We start from the raw sequence: 23,983 nt of genomic DNA, 5'->3' as shown, positions 1-23,983 counted from the left end.
ACGCCGCAATCTAGGGATGGCGAAATACAAGGAGAGACAGAGGGGGGGCGAAGGGAAAAGAAAAAAGGAGGGAGGGATACAGGGATACAGGGACTAAGGGGAGGAAGGGGGGGGGGGGGCACACAATGCAACATTAACTATTACCAAAACCGTCTAAATCAACCTTAACTTTAATCAGACCAAAAGAATGACCATGAATATTCTATTTATCCTTATGTAATCCTATTTTAGCAAGTAACATTATTCTAATATAACCAATATAACCAATTTTAATATAACCAATACTCCACGCCCATGATGAATTGAAAATGGGGGACCCTGATGTAAACAAGACGAAAGTCTTTCTCTGGTCTGCATCCCCTTAACAATTGTGTGTATTGAGCTGTACCGTATTGTACCCATTCTACAATCTGTTAACAAAATTTTTCAATCAATCAACCAATCAGGCAATCTATCCTAAACAAAACTCCCTTTGTGCACCCGCCATCTCACAAAGTTAAGCTGGGAGACAGGGATAAAGCGGAGGGGGGCGGGGGTGGAGGAGGGAGGGAGGGAGGGAGGTTAGGAGAGAGGGAGGGAGGGAGGGAGGGAGGGAGAGAGAGAGGGAGGGAGGGAGGGAGGGAGGGAGGGAGGGAGGGAGGGAGGGACAGGGAGGGAGGGAGGGAAGGAGGAAGGGGAGAGTGTGAACGAGGGAGGAAGAGACAGAGGAAAAAAAGGGGGGGGGGGTTTCACGCAACCAAAGTCACAAACAAACTCACACATCTATCCCATACTATCCCACCAGCGCCATTACCCCTGGCCCATAACAAATACAGACCTATAATCAAACCAGTAAACACACCCATCATCAACAACAGAAAAAACCGATAAAAAGAACTCACAAATTCCCACAGATTGCCGCGCTTCAAAACCTATAATAATCACAACTGTTCTCTATTGTTCACTGCACCTCGTTCCACCTGTAAAGGTGAAACTATAAAAGAGGCAACAGCGCCCTCCGCTGGAACGTCTTGTCCATCACCACCATTGCACTACAGCACTCACCACTTCCTGTAGGAGGCGCCCACGCCTCCCCCGCAAGTGCGTCATTACGTAAACCACCCCAAGACGTCAACCTGACGTTTCCACCTCAAACCACAAAACTACAATACCCAGAATCCCCTACACCGGAAGTCCCTGTCCACCGCCTCTCTAAGATCCCGCGCCAGCAAAGAGTAGCAACACGCGAGATTCCCCGAGAGTTCAATCATGCTATATTGTTAGCACAGGTAGCTTAGCATCTTAGCCTCGTTAGCTCAGTACCGCTAGCTCCAGCTTAGCTTAGCATCCAACATCACCCCACCTAAACGGCCCCTTCTCCTGTTGATCCGAGCGGCACAACACATCGCAACGTTTACACAACCCCTGCTTTCCCCCATAACATAACTTTAATCCTATTTAGCCCCCGTTCACAGAACATATATTATTATCCTTATTCTAGCACGCTCGCTAGAATTTTAAATCTAACGCTCCCGATCCAGCCCCGTATTTCAAATCTAACGCACCCCCTCTAGGCCCCCACCAAGCAGATGCTCCTAGTGACGTCATCAGCTCCAAAATCTCCGTTTTCTTTGATCGTTACTACATTACTTTTAGACTTCCACACCACCGTTTTGAAAAAATTTCACGCACACTTCACATCATCTAGGTTCCATCACACATGCCATTCATTCAATTCACTCGACAACGCAACACAGCGACCACACGCTAGTCCCGTCGCGCTCAGCTAATGCTGGCAGGACAGGGGTGTGGTTTCTCCCCGCTGCAGCCTTGGCCACCTGGTTCATAATAATACAAAAAATACCTTGACATTCACTCAGAGCTCCTAACATTCATCCATTCAAACACATATACTCAGCAAAACAATGTCTCATTCATAAGCATACCATTCATTAGCACACATTTATCCTAAACGCATTTGCTGCCCATTTCACACAATATCCTCCTATGTTCTAATCACATGTGCAGTATCTACTTCCAAAGTGCTTCATATATCTACTGAGTCCGCGTTGCTATACCCCTGAGAAACCCACTCCATTCATGTATAGTAGCCCGTGAAGAGTTTTAATAGCGCCCCTTGTTGGCTTGTATCGGAGTGTTATATGGCCAAATCGTGTGTTCGACCGTGTCCCCGCTACCCGTAGAGCCCCTTGTCGGCTTGATCTCCTCTACATTCCCTCATTCCTCCACGCGGCTGATGTTCTTCAGATATCGACCTTAGCCAATCTGAGCCTAAATGACGTCGGATTAGAATTGGTAATTCGCTTATGGAACGTCTTCCAAAGTCCATTACTCCGTCGTACCGATTCTAAGTGTGGCCTCTATAGCATCCTAGCCCGAACCCTAACCTCTTCTCATCTCCCTGTTCTCTGTCTCTCTTCGCGGAACCAGGCTACCCCTGTACTTCACCACGGTTCTCTTATTCTACTCTTTAAGATCTGACTACTCCTCTTTACCCTTTAATGAACCACTACGTCACGCACAGTCCCACTTCCCGCTATCTGTGACTAATCTCCATTCTACTGCTCCTACGCCGGTCCCCTCAAATATCTTACCTAATCCCTAGCCTATCCCCTAAACTGATATAACTAAATACAGACATCTATTTCCTCTCCTCACTTGGCCTTGTACCAACTATAGGCCTCCTAACTGAACATCCCCTAACCCCTACGCTTCCTAAGTGCAGCGCCGGTGTGTGGCTGAGACCAGAGCCAGGTTGTGAACCCTGGACCCCGGTACTCCTCCAACACCAACATAACCTGATCCATCTCATTTCTACCTAATACAATAGCAACCCCAAAATGCGAGACTGCTTCGACCATTACCAATCTTTAAACGCCATTAATACTACTTACCTATCCCCACTGGTCACAGTCGAAATGGTGACGATCCTCAGTCCTCAGTCGTAGAGAGCATCGATGAGGGGGAGAGAACCCCTCTGTGTCCTTGAGAAGTGGCCGCCGTCGTTGTCAACCGGTTCTGGTCGAATGCAGCACGGGTCACCGCACCAACTGAAGTATCTTTCTTGGCTTCATTCATCTCTATTTGTGATCGTATAGTTTTCTATTACCCTTTCCTGCATTGGTTAGGTAGTTTAGATGTTCGGTTCAAGTGAGGGGAGACGGACAACGTGGTCAAAATCAATGGGCGGCGGTGTTTATTAATAAAACCACAGCTTTAGGAATCAACAAGTACATCGTCTCTTTGGTTCAATCTAATTGTCTCTTTCATTCAATCTAATCATCTCTCGGTGCTGTTCGCTGTCTCAGGTTGTCCATGGCAACAACAAGTCCTCTCTTAGTGGTTTGCTGGTCTGGTTGTCAAGGCGACCTGGTCTCCTCGCCGATCAGGCAGGGAGTGCTTGATTTCGTATCGGCGGAGTCCGCTATGAACCTCGGCTCGGTCATCTGGTCTCAATGGCTCTCTGTGTCATCGGCTCTTCAGTAGCCGGCTTGGCGAGTCTCAGGCTCTTCTCTCCAGTTCTGTGTGGCTCGCCTCTCAGGGGTCCGTCCCCTGTGTGTCTCCGGGTCTGTGTCAGCGCTTCCCCAGGTCCCTTCTGGGTGTGCGTCTCCTGAGTGTCTGTCTGTCGCCATCAGCCCTTTTTATCAGAGAGAGAGAGAGAGAGAGAGAGAGAGAGAGAGAGGGGGAGAGAGAGCGAGTCCCTGCCTGCCTTATTTTGGTCACATTCCAGCAGAAACTTGTCTGCTGGTGTCCTGTGACCACATGTTTCGCTGACACAACCGTTTGGGTCTTCTGACAACGGTTTTCACAGTTTGAATCTGCTGACACTTTACTTGATGAGGGGATCCGTTTCACTGAATAATACATCCTCATGCTTGTGACAAAATGTTTACATAGTGTAACTAGGAACCTTTAATAGAATACTTTGTTTCTTGATTAAATCATGTGACCAATATTTGTATAGTTTTACCTTCTAGTATTTAAGAGTTTTTATTCTTTATTGTGACTAAGTTATTCTAGTAGTTCTGTCCACATTTTACTTTATTAGTTTTCTCTATATCCTTAAGGTCTAAAAACCGTCTAGTCTAACTATTAGAGTTAATGTGTAACTGGTAGCCTTCTACTGTGTAAGGGGAGATTTCCAAATAGTCTGTGTCACCTTTCTGACCTCTGGGTCTTCGTCAGCAGCTGCCGTGTTGTAACCTGAAATTCCTTCCTTAGGGTAAATATGACCTTTTTTGATCTCAACGGTTATTCTGAGTTTGGTTCCTGTTTCAACGATAATGATTTCCTCTCTTGTCAGTTGGAGGTGGCCTAAACCACAGCTGCTAACCAACCAGTGGAATGTGCATTAACATCATAAACAGTCTTTTGCCCTCCAGATTGTCCTCCATTTGGCTGAGTGCGGGGTGATCTCCCTCTCAAGCCTAGGGTCACAAAAATAACTCACATGGGGATATCTAAATGGCCCTTCTATCAATCAGCATTTTGTCTTTCTAATCATTACCTTGTACATTTCAGTTGGCTATGTTCATGTTTTCATTTAGAAATATACGACAGTGGCTAGCAGCAAAGTTTGTTAGCTTACGTGCTAACGTGATTGGGATATGCCATTATAACAGTATAGCATTGTGGCTAGCAGTTTGGTAACGTTAATGCTAGCAGAATGAATGGATGTGAACTTTATTTAACAGATTGCAGAATGGGTACAATACAATACGGCTCAATACAAACAATTGTTAAGGGAATGCAGACTGTTGTAGCTTGGACTGGGCTCCTTATAACAATAACTTGACAACACATGGTAGCCGCAGCTACTTGGGACAGCTCTGCTGTAAACACTGGAAATAACCGTGCAGGTCTCTACTGCGCATGGGCATTGGGCAGAACGGCTCCGTATCCGGCTTGCGCAGATTACATGGCACCATTGTCTGCGAGTTTCGGCGAGTTTCCAAAACGAAAACACCTTTTGAGCGTTCCCGCTAGGGGAACGCGTTTTCCTGCCAAAGCGGCGTTTCTTTTTAACTTGGACATGCAAACGTAATCATTCAGCAACAAAAACAAAAACAAAAACCCCAGTGTAACCATGGCCTGAGGAGGAAACCGAGTCCTAAGTAGACCTTTCTTGAAAATGTTTCTTTCCCTCCCTCTTTGTCATTTCTCGATCTCTCTTCCTTCCCTCCTCACCTGAGAAACTCACCTTTCCTCCTGCTACTCACATTTATCCCCCTCCGGTACACGAGGAGGCAGCCTGTCACATCTTTTCACTGCAGCAGCTCAAGCTCTCAGTGGCGAGGAGCTGCCCCCGCTACCTCCTGCTTCTGTTGCACCGGCGTCACCAAACCGACCTGTAGGAGTCGCCGTCCCACCCCCCTCCTTCTAATGGGTGATTTCAACCTGCCTGACTCATCCCAGTCAGACACAGTGGTCTTCCTCCTACAATCCTTTGACCTGACTCCCACTGTAATGCCTCCCTCTCACAAAGCAGGCAGCTCCCTGGATCCTATATTCCCCCGTAACTCCAGCATCATTAACACCACAGTAACTCCCCTCCATCTGTCTGACCACTATTTCATAACCTTCTCTCTAACTCTTATGCTTAACCCCAAACCATCCACCCCAACCCAACTTGTCTCAGTCAGACGCAACATCCGCTCCCTATCCCCATCCACTCTCTCCTCGGACATCCTATCTGCTCTACCTTTGAGTGAGACTTTCTCTGCCCTCCCCAAAGATACGGCAACCTCCACCCTCCTCTCAGCCCTCTCAACCTCCTTCGACAAGCTCCGTCCCCTCGCAGAGAGGCATGCCTGCCGTTCCCCACCCAGTCCATGGTTGGCTGAGGTAGTGAGAGAAGAAAGACAGGTCCTGAGAGCCGCCAAGAGGAAGTATAGGAAGTCATGCCTCACAGCTGACATCCCCACCTATCACAACCTCTTGTCAGCTTTCTCCAAAACCATTACTACTGCCAAAGCTTCTTTATTTCACCATAAGATCGAGGCCTCGGGTAAGAACCTTTGCAAACTGCACGCCACCATGTCCTCCCTCCTCACTCCCCCTTCACCCCCCCCCCCTTTCTCTCTGCCGAAGACTTTGCGATTTTCTTCAAGAAAAAAGTGGAGAGCATCCGCAGCTGCTTCCCCAAACCCCCACCTGTTCCAAATGCTGAATCGAGAACCTCATGCTTTACCCTGTCATCCTTCCCATTACAGACGCAGAGGCCTTGACACTGGTAATGTCGAACTGTCCCACTACATGCCAGCTGGACCCGATACCCTCCCCACTCCTCCAGACCATAGCACCAGACATCCTCCCATTCCTTACGGCAACCATCAACTCCTCCCTCAACTCAGGGGTGATTCCCACCTTCCTAAAACAAGCCAGGGTCACACCACTCGTAAAAAAAAATAACCATGAACCCCACCATCATAGACAACTATCGTCCTGTCTCTCTTCTCTCCTTCCTTTCTAAATCACTTGAACGTGCTGTATCCAACCAACTTACTGATTATCTCTTACAGAATGACCTCCTAGACCCTAATCAGTCAGGCTTCAGGACTGGTCACTCCACAGAGACGGCCCTCATAGCGGTCACAGAGGCTCTTCACTTAGCAAAAGCAAAGGGCCTTTCCTCTGTCCTGATTCTTCGGCAGCCTTCAACACGGTCAACCCTCAAATCCTTTTTATTTAATTTTTTTTATTTAACCTTTATTTACCCAGGCAAGCAATTAAGAACAAATTCTTATATACAAAAGCAGCCTGTCCAAAAAGCAAAGGCCTTTTTTATAATTTTTATAAAATATTTAGCATTTTTACAACTTTATTGGTCACACAGGACCGACAGAGGAAAGGGCGAACAGGAGGAGAGGTGGGGAAGACATGCGACAAATAACGAAGGGAGCTGGGATCGAACCCGGGTCGGCCGCGTAGGTGCGCGAGGCACTATGGTATGCGCCATGAGGGCGCCCCAAGCAAAGGCCTTTTGAGGGAAGGGGGGTGGAATGCTGTAACAAAAACAAGGTTATGTACATGCATACAATAATAATAAAAAAGAAATACAAAATTACAGTAGCAATAGTATACAAGGACAACAATAAATAAGGGAGAGAGAAGGAAAGGGAGAGAGGGAAAAAGAGAAAGGGAAAAAGAGAAAGGGAGAGAGGGAGGGAAATAGGTGAGGGGGCTTAGGGGGAGGAGAGAATAGTCTGAGGGTTATGCGTGCGATTGGGAGACAGTCAGCAGCCAGGTGCAACAGTCGGTTAAGATCTGTTGCAGATTTTGTTTAAAAGCAGTGAGCGATGTGAGGGCAGTGAGTTTAAGGGTGTTTTGTAATATGTTCCAGTCAGATGCAGCAGAAAATCGGAAGGCGTTGCTTCCAGAAACCGTGCAGGCTTTGGGCATGGTGAGTTTGATGAAGTTGCTGGACCTTAGGTTGTAGTTAGAAGTGGAGACGTGCAGAAGGGAGAGGTAGAGAGGTGTTTTACCAAGTATGGTTTTGTAAATTACTTGAAGCCAGTGAAGAAGAGCGGCTAGGTGGCGCAGTGGGCAAGGCGCTCGCCACCAACACAGGAGATGCTGGGTTCGAACCCAGCTCTCGGCGTTGCTACCAGCTTGGCTGGTCGTTCATACTAATACAATTGGCAGTATTATGGGGTGGGAAGCTGGTGGGTGGGGATTGGACGTTGTGGACAGCGACTACTACAGGTCGGTTGGTGTGCCTGCGCAGTAGAATCAGGAAGTGATGAGGGCGGCGTGTCCCTCCCACGCAGACCCTCGCCGCTGAGAGATTGCGCTGTGCAGGTGAAAACATGCGACGGCTGCCTCCTCGAGTACCGGAGGGGACACGTGATGCAAGGCTTCGTCCACATTGCAGCTGGCCTGTGGGAGGCATGGCCAACAGTGTTCGAGACAGGGGAGGGTAGAATTGGACAATGCGAAAAACGGGGAGAAATAGTAGATAAAAAAAGCCAGTGAAGAAGCCTTCTGGTGTGAAGAGATATCCAGTCCACCAGGTTATAAAGGTCACAATGGTGAGTGGTGAAGGGTGCACTAGTGGCAAAATGGATGGTGGAATTATGGAGTATGTCGAGTTTTCTGAGGGCACGCTGGGATGCCATTCTATAGATGGTGTCGCCATAGTCGAATATAGGGAGGATGGTCATCTTGACAAGAGTGTGTTTGGCTGAGCGGGTGAAGGAAGCTTTGTTGCAGTACAGGAAGCTCAGACAAGCTTTGACTTTGGCCTGCAGGTGTTTTATGTGAGTAGAGAAGGAAAGGGATGGGTCTAGCCAGAGGCCAAGGTATTTATATGAGGTAACAAACTCCAGCTCTGAGCCGTCGGCACAGGTGATTTTAGATCCTCCTCGCATACCTCGCAGGAATGGGAGTGACTGGCTCTGCGCTGGCATGGCTGACATCCTACCTCGACGGGTGTCCCCCAGGGCTCGGTCCTTGGACCCCTCTCTTCTCCCTCTACACCAAATCTCTGGCTAACATTATCACATCTCATGCCTTCTCGTATCATTGCTATGCCGATGATACCCAACTCTTCCTCTCCTTTCCTTCCTCAGATATCCATGTCTCTGAGCGGATCTCGGCCTGTCTGTCCGACATCTCCGCCTGGATGACGACCAACCACCTCAAACTGAACCTAAGCTAAACAGAATTGCTTCACCCGCCGGCCAAATCCTCCCCACTGACGACCTTTCCATCACAGTGGAAAATGTAGCCGTGGCCTCGTCCCCGACCGCCAAGAACCTTGGTGTAGTCCTTGAACTTCTCTGCTCACATTGCCGCAAAGACCAAGACCTGCAGATTCCTCCTGAGCAATGTCTGAAGGATCCGCCCCTTCCTGACAAAAGAAGTCACTCAACTCCTTGTCCAATCAACTGTCATGTCTCGCCTCGACTACTGCAATGCACTGCTCACTGGTCTACTGACCACCACCACCAAGTCTCTTCAACTCATCCAGAACACGTTTAATCTCCAACCTACCAAAATCAGCCCATGTTACCCCACTTATCAGGGACCTGCACTGGCTCCCCATTGCCGCACAAATCCGCTGCAAGGTCCTCAACCTGGCATATCGCAAGGCGAAGGGAACGGCTCCCGCCTACCTTCAGTCAATGGTCTCTAACTACACACCCTCAAGACCCCTCGGTTCTACATCCTCTGGCCGCCTCAGATACACTCCTATCTGAGCTCCGGGAGGGTCATCAAAGAGAAGCCGCCTATTCTCGGTCCTCGCGCCACAATGGTGGAATGAACTTCCCACCACAGTCAGGACAGCTGAATCCCGACCAATCTTTCGCTGTCGACTAAAAACACACTTCTTCAATCAATATCTGAGTACCCTTCCAGCTGACTTGTTGTACAGAACTTGTAAGTGGCTTTGGATAAAAGTGTCAGCTAAATGACAAAATGTAAAATGTAATCTCTCGAACTGTGGTTGGATGCCAAATTTCTTTTTATTGTACTGTACCTGTGCTGTATGATGACAATACATTTTAACTCATTGGCCGCCAAAAACGAGTATTCTCGTGTTTTGTCGACCAACGGTTGAGCGCCAAAAATTTGTTTTCTCATTTTTAGATCCTTTGATATTTTTCTTTTGATCCCCATTCTAAACACTCGCTCGGAGCTGCCTGTGTCTCCCTGGCACCGCTGCCTACGTTAAAATTGCAATGACGATCGAATCCCGCCAGGTGGCATTATCGCCTACCTTTGAACTGGGTATGGTCTCTTGGTCTTTCTCTCTCTGCTTTATTTTTGCTGCAGGAACTTCTCCCCCTCAGAGGGAATCAGGACATAACAATCGGTCGGAGATTTGATGCCTCAAACCTATTGTTTATTGTACAAGTAATTGCGATCGTGATGGGACGACTGGGATTTATTCATTTTGGAGTACCTTCTGTCTAAGGTAAGGTCTATTTTAGGTAACCTGCTGGTATTTTCTTGACCTAAAACATGCTTTTGTACCGATCACAGTGTCGTATTTTACTGAACCTAAAACATGCTTTTGGTAACGATTGCAGTTTCGAGATAAATCGACCCCCCCCCTTGATGATTTTGTGAAGAAACATATATATATGGTATATACCTTTGATTTGGAAATATTTGGAGTTTCAGGCAAGCAACCCGAACGATTTGAGCATAATGCATATAACACGTCATATCTTGCGATCTAGAAAAAAAGACTGGATTATTTTGGAAAGGGGCGATGTTTAGCATGGAATAGCGCACAAACTAAAGTATGTAGAAATTAACTGGTTAGTCAGTGTTTGACTATAAACAATGCCTGTCAAATGAGCCATACTATTGTCCCCATAGCTATAATACAGAACACACGATGGGTCCGCAAACATCGCGAAAATTGAAAAGTGCCGGTCAATGAGTTAATCTAATCTAAAATCGAATCTAAGTGCGTAACTTTTATTAAAGGTTGATCAGAGGCCCAATTCCTGATCCAAATGTAAATAAAAGCTCCACAAACCAGAAATACATGATTGGACTGGATGTCTTCTAGCTCTAAACAGACTGGTTGAGCTCTGGTAAGCAGATGGTTGTCTGGTAATCTGAAAATTCCCGGTTCGATTCCGGCTCCTCCCGGCAGCGCGTTGAAGTGTCCTTGAGCAAGACACTTAATCCCTGAAGAGCCTTGCATGGTCGCCTCCGCCATCAGTGTGTGAACGTGTGAGTGAATGGATGAATGTGAGGCATAAGTTGTAAAGCGCTCTATAAATGCAGTCCATTTTGCCATTGTTAACAGATAGACAACAGATACATGTGTTTTAATTAGGGATGCTCGATATTGGCTTTTTTACCGATACCGATATACCGATATTGTCCAACTCTTAATTTCCGATACCGATATCAACCGATATCAACCGATACCGATATATGCAGGGTTCCCCCCCCCCCCCCCCCCAACATTTTATAATTTCAGGTAATTGTCTGATGTCTGCTCCCGGCTGCCCTTGGGGGGGAAGGACGACGTGATGGTAAAAGTGCAGAGAGACATTTCATCAGCAACTCAGTGCATGTGTGTGTGTGTGTGTGTGTGTGTTGCTGTGTGCCGCCCATCTCGCATGTGTGTGTTAATCTGCATGACAATTAAAGACTTCCTCTTCTTTATGCATTTTGCAGCACTGGTTGTGATTGTGCCTGACCAGAAGAGCTCATACGGCCAATTTCACTGTGTGGAAACATTGACTTGGAAACTGTGCATTTCATAACTACTGGATCTATGTGAAGTGACCGTAAGGCAAGAGTCTGGTGTGCCCTAAGGGGGGATACTAGCGTGACAGAAACTGTTTGACCCCTATGAAACCCCCGCTGTTGTGGAACTGTATTCAGGAAATAGTCACCAAATCCCCACTCTAACAGATGTACTCAGCACCAGAACAAAGACTAAAGGTCACACCTTAATGTGAGCAGATAGTAGCAGAGACAGCTGGGCTAACAGAGACCAGAGGTCACAGACTTGCTAAAGACAAATGCAATTACATTATACTAGATTAGAATGAAAAACAATATTGGAATAATAACTATATCATATTAATCTATCTGAGGTATTAGATAAAAGATATTTGAATATCATATAGAACGTCAAACTGGTTATTTAAGTAATAATGCTACTTCACTCTGGTTGTAAAGCTTGCTAGGATCTAAACCTTAGAACTATAAATTTAGTCTGGGAAAAAGCAGGCTTGTGATACTTAATATAGGAAATCTGGTATTAAAATATAGACAAACTCCACATGGGTTAAATGCTGAATACATATGTAACTCATTACATTAAAGCTACAAATATAGAAAAGGTTTTAGGGTTAAGACTCTGTGCTCATCAAGAGCCACAGACCCCCTGGATTGAGAAGACCTGAGCAGCAAAGGAGGGGGCCAAAAGCAGACCCCTCTGTTTACTGAAGGACAACACACCCCGAGGAGAGACAGGGGGGCAGCCAGCCCCCACACAGGAGATCATCTGATTGGAACCGCCTCCCAGAAGACAAATCCAATTGGACCAAACGTATTATTAGACTGTTATTATTGGTGGAAATTAGAGTATTTAAGAGAGAGCGCAGTGTTTGAGAGAGAGGCCAGACAACCCGACAGGGGGGGGTGTCTGTGTCTCTCAAACCGATCCACCCACAGACTGCTGATTATACGTGAGTAAATCATGGAAAAACCAATATTGTTTAGGTTAGAGTAATGTACAGATCCCTGCTATCTGTTGACCAGATTTACTCATGTGTAATGCTCACAGTAGATTCTATTTCATTGATGTTAACATGACTGTTTTATGTGCATACTGGGTTTGATGTGCAAACCTTATTAATCCTTTGTACAACATGTGTTAATATCAGTGGAGGCTGCTGACCAAATTTTTAGGTGAAGCACAAATTATTATATTATATTATATATTAAATAATATTTTTAAAACATCCCCCACTGTGTGTCAGTGGTCAGTGGACACAGATGAAAACATATTAACATTAGGTGACAGCGGACCTGACCAGATGAAAACATATTAGGTGACAGCGCACCTGACCAGATGAAATCATATTAGGTGACAGCGCACCTGACCAGATCAAAACATATTAGGTGAAGGTGACAAGGAAGCCACAGACTCATACCCCCCCGACACTCAACTAACCGCCTCGGACAGTCCTTCATACCAGTGGCCATCAGGCTCCACAACAGTGGGCAGCGACTGCTGCCAGACATCGACCTAGAACTAATAGGAACCCAAGTAGGACAATAACACTACCTTATGCATACTGCACCTTATGTGGATACTGTGATACTGTGAATAATGAATAATGTATATTTCAGTTAGTTAGATAGTAAATTATATTGACCTATTTGTTTACACTGCTTGTGTTGTTTTCACTACCTGTACCCCCCCCCCTTCCCCCATGCTGCTATGATGCCTGAATTTCCCCAAGGGGATCAATAAAGGAATATCTTATCTTATCTTAAAAGGAAAGATGAAATTACCTACCTGGGTTCCATCCTATAGAGGCAAATCTTTCCTGTGACAAAATGGGATCCAATGTAATAAAACTAAGTCAACCAACGAACTAGATTCCTGTACCGGATCTCCTCTCTGGTAAACAAGAATACCTTGAAGACTCTAACAGGAGCACTCATTCAAGGGTACTACGACTATGCTTGCACCTCATGGTACCAAAGCACCTCAAAGGCACTAAAAACAAGATTACAAACATCACAAAACAAACTGGTCAGACTACTGCTTGACCTTACTCCTAAAACCCACCTCACCCCTGTCCAATTTGACAACCTAGGATGGCTTAGAGTAGACGACAGAGTACAGCAACTTGCAATGGGCCTGGTCTACAAGATACACTACACCACTAAGATACCCATGTGCATGTCAAAATACTTCCCAAAGGTCAGTGAATACCACGACCACAACACCAGAGGGAGTTCCACAAATCATGTTCAACCCAGATAAAATAATAATAAAAAAAAAAAAAAAAAAAAAAAATTAATAAAAGAAAATAGTCATAACTTAGAAATTAGATTGCATAGGTCTATGAATCAATATCGCGATTCTGTTTCAATTAATTGCCCAGCCCTACAGTGTGTACAGTAAGTTAGCTTGGTGATTATCATTGTGATGTAGGCTAAGCTGCCTAGCTACTGTTAGCATACAAGCACTGTAGCCTACTTACTTTTTCATCCACAGCGTTTTTTCTGATCCAGATGCATAAATCCACTTCTTCATGTTGCTCAGTTGCTGGTTTATACTTCGGTCCTAATGTTGGCGCAAAGTTTAATTTAGCCTGACTTGTTATAGCTGTACAGCTTACTAACTACTAAACAACAACTTTCTCATAGTCTCAACTTTCACATAGTCAAAATGGGTCCAGCTGCATGTGAGGAGGATAGGTTTAGCTCGGGCCAATCTCAAGTTTCTCAAGTTTCTTTATTAGTTGTCATACAGAAGTACAGAATACTTTTATACAAAATGCTTCTTTATGTTACATTTTGTATAAAAGTATTCTGTACTTCTGTATGACAACTAATAAAGAAACTTGAGAAACTTGAGATTGGCCTGAGCTAAACCTATCCTCCTCACATGCAGCTGGACCCATTTTGACTTTGCAATGCAGAAATCTCTGATTGGATTTGCAAGGCTGCCAATCATATTCAACCTCCGTGTATTGGATGTCAAGGGCTGTCAATCAATCAATCCTCCATTCAATGGCAAGAGTTTAACTGCACAGACCGTTCTTAGATGAAGTTAATAGCCTATTTTGATTCGCTGTTATTTATTATTTATTTAACAATGGGTCACACCTGTGAAATTTTCTTCACGAATAATTACTGCAGACAATACTGCAGTGCAGGCCTGCTCAGAGCTGTCAATTTTGGCCATTTTTGAAGAAAAAAAAATTCACTGGCATTTTTTTACAGAGGAAAACATTTATAATAAAAAAAAATTATAATAATAATTTAAAAAAAATATATATATATAGTTTTTTTTTTAATATATATATATAGGTATATGTAAATTAATAATAATTATGAATTATGAGTGAATTTGTGTTTCACGTGTTGTCATAGAGAAACCTCCACTGGTTAATATACTCTGAAACAATCCTTGTATGTAAAAAGCAACCTTCTAATTCACTCTGAGCCCCGAGGCAAAATAAAGAATGAGTTTTGAACCATAGTTCCTTTTTTGCCTGGCCTGCACAGTCTATTTCTCCACAGTGGAGAAAGACCATTCTATCATTATGACCTTCTTCCTTTTCCAGATAGCAATCTCATTGTACTGCAAATCACCTTAGATATTGATTAGAATATACCACAACTGCATTTCATGCATCGCTATTGTTGTTTAGATACCACCAGGGACCACAACTCGGCCCAATTCCACCATTTAGCTTGCTAAAGAAGTCATATTCTTTCATGAAAAGGTTCCATAGTGTAGGTTTGATCATAAAATGGATTCAGCTCTAATAGAGAGCCTTTTTTTTCTTCTTCTTTTTTTTGCTGTCTTGATCACATTGTTGAAAGTGAGCTTTGGAGTGTGGCTGGTCCAGGAGAGTGGAGAGTGGACCGAGTCTCTGGGCAGAGTATAACTCCACTACGAGCTTTTACAAAAGAGGGATGATTGAGTCCTTTCTCACAGAGTAGCCACCACTGTATTTATTTTCCTCCTGCACCGCTATAGAAATATACTACTAATTATCTCCTCTAAAATATTTAAACCTTTATTTAAACTTGAGGGACACTGAGGTTTCCCTCATTTACGGTACCAATGTTTATTACGCCTCTCTGCAAGAGAGGCCAACTAACCTTAAAACAATGGTGAGTGTCATAGCTAATAGATCTGAGAAGTTTATACAAAATACAGATTATTTTTTTTGTCTGAATCTCTTTTTGATCACTTGGTATAATAAAAAATTATACCAGTCCAGAGGAAACTGATAGCTTCTAATGAGTGATTCAATATTGTAAATAATTAATCAATACATTTCCCATTTCCCTGTTGCTTCCTGTCTACAGTGTCCTTTCCCTCGTGAGTTCGGCTTACTTGCAAGCCAAGAGAAGAAGCAAAATGACAAAGAAAACAATGAGACAAACAAGTAAATTATCAATCACGGGGCGTTCAGACGTGGGCTGAGCACACATCTGACTGGATATCACCAAGAGGGTCAAATGAAGTGTACAAATGAAACAAGGATGAGTGTAGCGTCGTTTGTGCTTTGCAGATCACATTCCTATTTGTGGTCTCTTCATATCTTCTGGCCTTATCAGCCAGAATAACCTTTTGGTGCCACCTGCAGAAGTTCTCTGACGACTCCTCCATCCTAAGCTACATCACAGATGACGACGAGGAGGAGTATTAGAGCCCTGGTGGAGAGCTTTGTGGGGTGGAGCAACAGCAACCACCTCCAACTCAACACCAGTAAAACCAAGGAGCTGGTGGTGGACTTCCGGAGGGGCAAGAAGAGCCCCCCCCCCCCCCAGATTCCAGTCACAACACAGAGGCCCTCTACAGGAAGGGACAGAGCAGGCTGTTCTTCCTGAGGAGACTCAGGTCCTTCAATGTTTGCAATAGACTGCTGCAGTGCTGCAGTCATTTTACCAGTCTGTAGTGGCCAGCGTCCTCTTCTATGCAGTGGCATGCTGGGAGGGCTACATCAACTTGAGGGACACCAACAAACTGAACAAGCTGGTGAGGAAGGCTAGCTCCGTGGTGGGAGTCGAGCTGGTCAGAATAGAGGTGATGGCAGAGAGGGGGATGAGAAGGAAGCTGGCAAAACTTTTGTGTGCAAAACTGTTAACAGTTTTGGGATATGTGGGAGATTATGTGCATAATAAACAAGCATTTATTTTTTGGTGAAGTATCCCTTTATAGGTAGCTGCAAAGTGAAGCCAGTGACTCTGATTGAAGAGAAAAGAAACAGCTGTTGGGACATCCTGTTAGCCTATTGATGATTGATGACCATGTTGTCTATTGATGATTGAATTGATTATGTTAGTAAAGCACACATTGGAAACAGAACATTCTCACAAGACGGCTGCTGTGCCAGCTGTGGCTCAATGGACGACTGGACAGTTTCTCCTGTGAGCTTTAGGGGGCTTTCACACTCAGCCTTTTGTATCGAATCACCGTCCCGGAGCACGGGGGGCAGTGTTCTCACTCACCACTTTTGGGGTGCGAGTCGGCGCTGAATCGTTTCACCCCCCGCTGAACGGGATCAGCTGGCAGAGGTGGTCTCGGGGTCGGTCCCGGGAGAACGGGGGGTGTGGCTTTGCGAGCTTGTACCTTTTCACGGGCGTGGCGCCTGGTGCTGACATAACGTCATAAATTTTGTTTGCCATTGCTATGTCTATACATTGTTCGAATGCATTTATTTCTATTAGACCAGTGGTGCCCAACCAGTCGGCCGTGGTCGACCAGTAGATCGCTCAAAACGCTCAAAAGCGGACTCTACAACACCATCCATTCGTGATAAAATATAACTTCATATTTATTGGCAATTTGTTCATTTTATATCAACATCCAGAGTCAGCAGTCGTGTTAAGACATTCCCGTTTACATTTTCAGTCGACCAGTAGATCAATGACATTCAATATAATCAATGCGAGCAATGTTACTAGTATGTTGCATGTAGTAACGTTAGCGTTAGCCGTTAGCTTAGCGTTATTGTTAACCCTGCAAAACGATCAAAAGCGGACTCTACAACAGAGTTCCATTCGTGAGAAAGGGGGGTGGGTTATATTGACAAGGCTTGACAACAGAGGTTCAAATATAACTTCATATTTATTAGTTATTTGTTTCTTTATATCAAGATCCATTCTCCAGTCTCCGTGTTCTGTGTTTACATTTCGAGCGTGACATCATCGACTACGGCAAGCTTACAAGCTCAAAACGCAAACCGTAAACAAAACCCAGAGCGCACCCAGACTGAAGTGTGTACACAAACTAGAGGGGGGAGAGGGGGGGGGGGAGTTCGGCACGGAACTCGGAATGAGGACGGCACGGAGCTGATTTCGACCCCGATGTTGAGTGAGAAAGCCCCCTTAGATAAACATTGGACTCAATGGATAACTGGACAGTTTCTCCTGTGTGCTTTGGATCAACACTGGACTCTGTGGATAACTGGACAGTTTCTCCTGTGTGCTTTGGATCAACATTGGACTCAGTGTAACACTGGACAGTTTCTCCTGTGTGCTTTAGATAAACATTGGACTCTGTGGATAACTGGACAGTTTCTCCTGTGTGCTTTAGATAAACATTGGACTCAGTGTAACACTGGACAGTTTCTCCTGTGTGCTTTAGATAAACATTGGACTCTGTGGAGAACTGGACAGTTTCTCCTGTGTGGTTTAGATAAACATTGGACTCAGTGTAACACTGGGCAGTTTCTCCTGTGTGCTTTAGATAAACATTGGACTCAGTGGATAACTGGACAGTACAGTGCACATCCCCACAGGTTTCTATTCTTTGTTGACTCCACGCTCTGTACTTGTTTGTACATCTTGTCTTTCTGTCCTAAGGTCTAACCAGACTGTTTCATCAAAATAGATTTTAGTAACGTATCTACATGCCTTTATACAGGACACATGTCTCTACTGTAGGACATCCCTTTATACAGGACACATGTCTCTATTGTAGGATATCCTTTTCCCTCTTGTGTAACTCACTCACCCTACCCCCCCCCCCCCCCCCAAACCACACACCTGGTTTGACCCCAACTAGTGGTATCTAAACAACAACAGTAACAGTTAGCTGCACACACACACACACACACACACACACACACACACACACACACACACACACACACACACACACACACACACACACACACACACACACACACACACACACACACACACACACACACACACACACACACACACACACACACACACACACACACACACACACACACACACACACACACACACACACACACACACACACACACACACACACACACACACACACACACACCTCTTCCTCTCACTTTCTCTTGGGCAGAGATCTCCCCATACCCCCCCATTCCACCCCACCGCACCCCCAGTCCTTTAGTCCCCCTGGGCTGTTAAACATTCACAAAGACACTATTGATTACTGTCTACTCATTCTCTGTCAAACACCCCCCCCCCCTCCCACCCTCTCTGACCTCTGTGTGTGTCGACCCCTCTGCCCCTCCCCCATTCTTCTGCCCTCCCCTCTCTCCCTCCCAACCTATTCCATCTCCCCCCACAGCATACCCCCCCCCCCTCGTCTCCCTGCTCTGCCTTCCTAAAGACCATGTTCATTCCTTACAAAAAACGACTATGGTATTTCTATCTTATCTATAGTGACCATGGTATTGGCCACTGTATATGTATACATCCATGGTAAAACTGAAAATACCATCAGATTACCATGATGTTTTTTCATGATTGACAATTGTAGCATCAGTTAGTATAATTTTTTTTGATTGGATTATATTACATTATATTATTATTATATTATATTCACATTATAATTGTCATTATACAGCACCCACAAGTACAGTACAACGAAAATAAGTTTGGCATCAAACCAGAGTGCAAATGTAACAGTAAAGCTCAATAGTAATATACAATGTACAGGTGATAAAACTGGGTATAAAATATATAAATTAGTACTACTGAGTAATAGTACTAATCATATGTATGTACAGAGTTGTAGTATGAATATGTACAGTGATACAGGTATAAAGACACTATGGTAGTAAGTCATACTGGCCAGCAGTGTAACTAGTAGGTAAGGGATATGTACAGATATAGATATAGTAGTATAGACAGGTCCTGAGAGCAGCTGAAAGGAAGTATAGAAAGTCACGCCTCACTGCTGACATCGACACATATCACAACCTCTTGTTAACATTCTCCAAAACCATTACTAATGCCAAAGCTTCTTTCTTTCACCATAGGATCGAGGCCTCTGCCAAGAATCTTCGCAAACTGCATGCTACCATGTCCTCCCTCCTCACTCCCCCCCCACCCCCCCCCTCCATCATCTTTCTCTGCCGAAGACTTTGCGATCTTCTTTGAGGAAAAAGTGGAGAACATCCGCAGCTCCTTCTCCCAACCCCCACCCATTCCAAATGCTGAATCGAGAACCTCATCCTTCACTCTGTCATCTTTCTCTCCCATTACAGAAGCCGAGACCCTGACACTGGTAACGTCGAACCGTCCGACTACATGCCAGCTGGACCGGCTACCTTCCCCACTCCTCCAGACCATAGCACCAGACATCCTCCCATTCCTAACTGCAACCATCAACTCCTCACTCAACTCGGGGGTGGTCCCCACCTCCCTAAAACAAGCCAGAGTCACGCCCCTCATAAAAAAACCATCCCTGAACCCTACCGTCATAGGCAACTACCGTCCTGTCTCTCTTCTCTCCTTCCTTTCTAAAACACTTGAACGTGCTGTATCCAACCAACTTACTGCTTATCTCTTACAGAATGACCTCCTAGACCCTAATCAGTCAGGCTTCAGAACTGGTCACTCCACAGAGACAGCCCTCATTGCGGTCACAGAGGCACTTCACTTAGCAAAAGCGAAAGGCCTCTCCTCTGTCCTGATTCTCCTAGATCTATCTGCAGCCTTCGACACAGTCAACCACCAGATCCTCCTCGCGGCCCTCGCAGGAATGGGAGTGGCTGGCTCTGCGCTGACATGGTTGTCATCATACCTCAATGACCGCTCCTACCAAGTGTCATGGAGAGGGACCCTGTCGGCCACCCGCCCCCTGCGGACGGGTGTCCCCCAGGGCTCGGTTTTAGGACCCCTTCTCTTCTCCCTCTACACTAAATCACTGGGTAACATTATCACGTCTCATGGCTTCTCCTACCACTGTTATGCCGACGATACTCAACTCTTCCTCTCCTTCCCTCCCTCAGATATCCACGTCTCTGAGCGGATCTCGGCCTGTCTGTCCGACATCTCCGCCTGGATGACGACCAACCACCTCAAACTGAACCTAAGCAAAACAGAATTGCTCCACCTGCCGGCCAAATCCTCCCCCCTGACCGACCTTTCCATCACAGTCGAGAATGCAGCTGTGACCGCGTCCCCGACCGCCAAGAACCTTGGTGTTGTCCTCGACGACCAGTTGAACTTCTCTGCTCACATCGCAGCGACAACCAGAACCTGCCGATTCCTCCTGAGCAACGTCAGAAGGATCCGCCCCTTCCTGACAAAAGAATCCACCCAACTCCTCGTCCAATCAACAGTCATCTCCCGCCTCGACTACTGTAACGCACTGCTCGCTGGCCTCCCGGCCACTGCCACTAAGCCTCTTCAACTCATTCAGAACGCAGCGGCCCGCCTGATCTCAAACCTACCGAAGTCGGCCCATGTCACCCCACTTCTTAGGGACCTGCACTGGCTCCCCATTGCTGCACGAATCCGCTTCAAGGCCCTCGACCTAGCATATCGTGCGGCAAAGGGAACTGCTCCCGCCTACCTCCGGTCAATGGTCTCTAACTACACACCCTCAAGACCCCTACGCTCTGCATCTTCTGGCCGCCTCAGACCTACTCCTATCCAAGCTCCGGGAGGGTCATCAAAGAGAAGTCGCCTATTCTCAGTCCTTGCCCCACAATGGTGGAATGAACTACCCACCCCAGTTAGGACAGCCGAAACACGTCCAATCTTTCGCCGTCTACTAAAGACGCACTTCTTCAACCATTATCTGAATTAAAAAAAAAAAAAAAAAAAAAAAAAAAATTATCTAACCCTAACTAACCATACTGTCATGCACTTGTCCTAATAAACTAACCTACACTGTAGCACTCAACACTTTGACGAACATTGTTACTCAGCTGATAGAGTTGTGCCCTTCCTGATGGCTTGTCGTACAGAACTTGTAAGTCGCTTTGGATAAAAGCGTCAGCTAAATGACTAAATGTAAATGTAAATGTAAATGTAGTATCTACAGATATGTAAAAAGGATTATATGCAGGTATGTACAGACAGATATTGATAAATATGTATACGGTAAGAATAAATATACAGCACTATTGTACATGAGTACAGAGTTATATGGGTTATATACATGTGTATAAGTAGGTATGGTAAATAAATGGTAAATGGCTGCATTTATATAGCACTTTTATCCAAAGCGCTTGACAATTTGTTCCTCACATTTTCCCCATTCACTCACACATTCACACACATACGAAAGAGGCAACCATGCAAGTTGCCAACCTGCTCATCGGGAGCAATTTGGGGTTAAGTGTCTTGTGTTGTTAACACACTTCGATACGCTGCCCGGGAGGAGTGGGAATCGAACCGGGAACCTCCTGATTACCAGACGACTGCTTTACCTCGCGAGCCACTGTCACCCTTGTGTATATAGAAGGCCGTTGTAACTGAATTTCAAGGTTGGAGTGAGTCGGTGCCAGTAGGGGCAAATCTGAGACGGTTTTAGTCCAACGTTGGCACAGATTATCCTGTGGTGTGAAAGTGTTCGAGACTCCAGACCAGCTGGATCTGCCCTAACCTTTTGAGTTGCATTGTCTGGTCCTCTTCCTTCCCAATGACATCACCAGAAATGAATAAAAGCCTGTTGAAGTATGACTTTTTTTTATGTCAAACTAATGCTTATGGGACGCCACTAGGGGGCAGAGCAGCTCAGTGTGAGTGAATAAGTGCCGATTGCAGATTGCCAATCATAAAGGTGCTTTGCTTTGCATCTAAAAAACGGTCTGTCCTGGGAGATAACCTCTCCTCTTAGCACCCTTCCCCCTTACCCTCCTCCCCATTCCTACCCCACATTGCCCTCCTCCTACGCACCATCCTCTGCTCCACCAAATCCCTAACCCCTAACCCCACCACGACCCCACACCCCCCTCTTCTCTTCTCCTCACCCACCTCTGCCTCAGGCAGACAGACAGGTAGCCAGACAGACAGACGGACCAAGAGATAGACAGACAGACAGACACTCAGACAGTGAGATAGTTAGAGAGTTAGAGTTCTTGAACCAGGAGGCATTAATGTTACAACGACACCTGAACATGTTCAAACACAAACACATACACACACACACACATTCAGAAACACACACGCACGCACACACACACACACACACACACACACACACACACACACACACACACACACACACACACACACACACACACACACACACACACACACACACACACACACACACACACACACACACACACACACACACACACACACACACACACACACACACACACACACACACACACACACACACACACACACACACGCACACAACTTCAAGGGAATACTGCCTCCCGCCTTTGACACATTGAGTGTTTGGACAATGACAGGGTCCTAACAAAACCGCGGGCTCCATCATACATCTCCATAAAGCCGGGTGTAATGGCTGTACTCAACACTCCCTCTACCCAGCCGTGATTTAAACCTGACGATGGAAGACTAAAACGCCACGGTCGGCCGCTGTGAATAAGCGATTAAATTATTTAGCAGGGGAGTGATCGAGAGAGAGAGAGAGAGAGAGAGAGAGAGAAAGAGAGAGAGAGAGAGAGAGAGAGAGAGAGAGAGAGAGAGAGAGGATAAAAGGGAGAGATGGTGTGAATATATGTTAGCAGGGTGAGCATGCGTGTAGTCGCGGGCATGTGTGTTTTTCTGTGCGAGGCAAGCAGGAGAGAAAGATATAGAGAGACTTGAGTGAAGGAGAGAGAGAAGGGGGGGTGAAGGAGAGAGAGAAGGGGGGTGAAGGAGAGAGAGAGTGAACGAGATATAGAGAGGGATAGTGGAGGAGAGAGAAAGAGAGAGGAGAGTGAAGGAGAGAGAGGAGAGTGAAAGAGAGAGAAATAGTGAAGGGGAGAGAGAGACGAGAGTAAAGGAGAGAGGAGAGTGAAGGAGAGAGAGAGGAGAGTGAAGGAGAGAGAGAGGAGAGTGAAGGAGCGAGAGAGTTAAGGAGAGAGAGACATATACTTCCCACAAATTGCAAACACCCAAAGAGACTTTGAAAACATGTCAAATAAAGCAAAACTCCCATACCTACTGGGTGAAATACAACAATGTGCAAACACAGCAGCAGGATTTCTGAGCTGCTGTGACAAGAAAAGGACATCCAACGGAATACAACCACCATAAAGACACCATAAATAACACAAAGAAATAATTCTGTACTCTACTGATTTCTTCTGATTTATCTGTTTGATTGTTATGCTTTGTTTCGTTTGTTTTAACACTGGCTTTGACAATGTAAAAGTATGTTTCCCATGTCAATAAAGCCCCTTTGAATTGAATTGAATTGAGAGAGAGAGAGGGTGAAGGATAGAGAGAGAGAGAGAGAGAGAGAGAGAGAGAGAGAGAGAGAGAGAGAGAGAGAGAGAGAGAGAGAGAGAGAGAGGAGAGAGCGAGTGAAGGAGAGAGAGAGAGTGAAGGAGAGAGAGAGTGAAGGAGAGAGAGAGTGAGTGAAGGAGTGAGA

The sequence above is a fragment of the Notolepis coatsorum genome, assembly GCF_963971535.1.
Source record: "Notolepis coatsorum genome assembly, chromosome: 3".
Classification (NCBI taxonomy): Eukaryota; Metazoa; Chordata; class Actinopteri; order Aulopiformes; family Paralepididae; genus Notolepis; species Notolepis coatsorum.
This window is presented reverse-complemented; position numbering follows the sequence as displayed.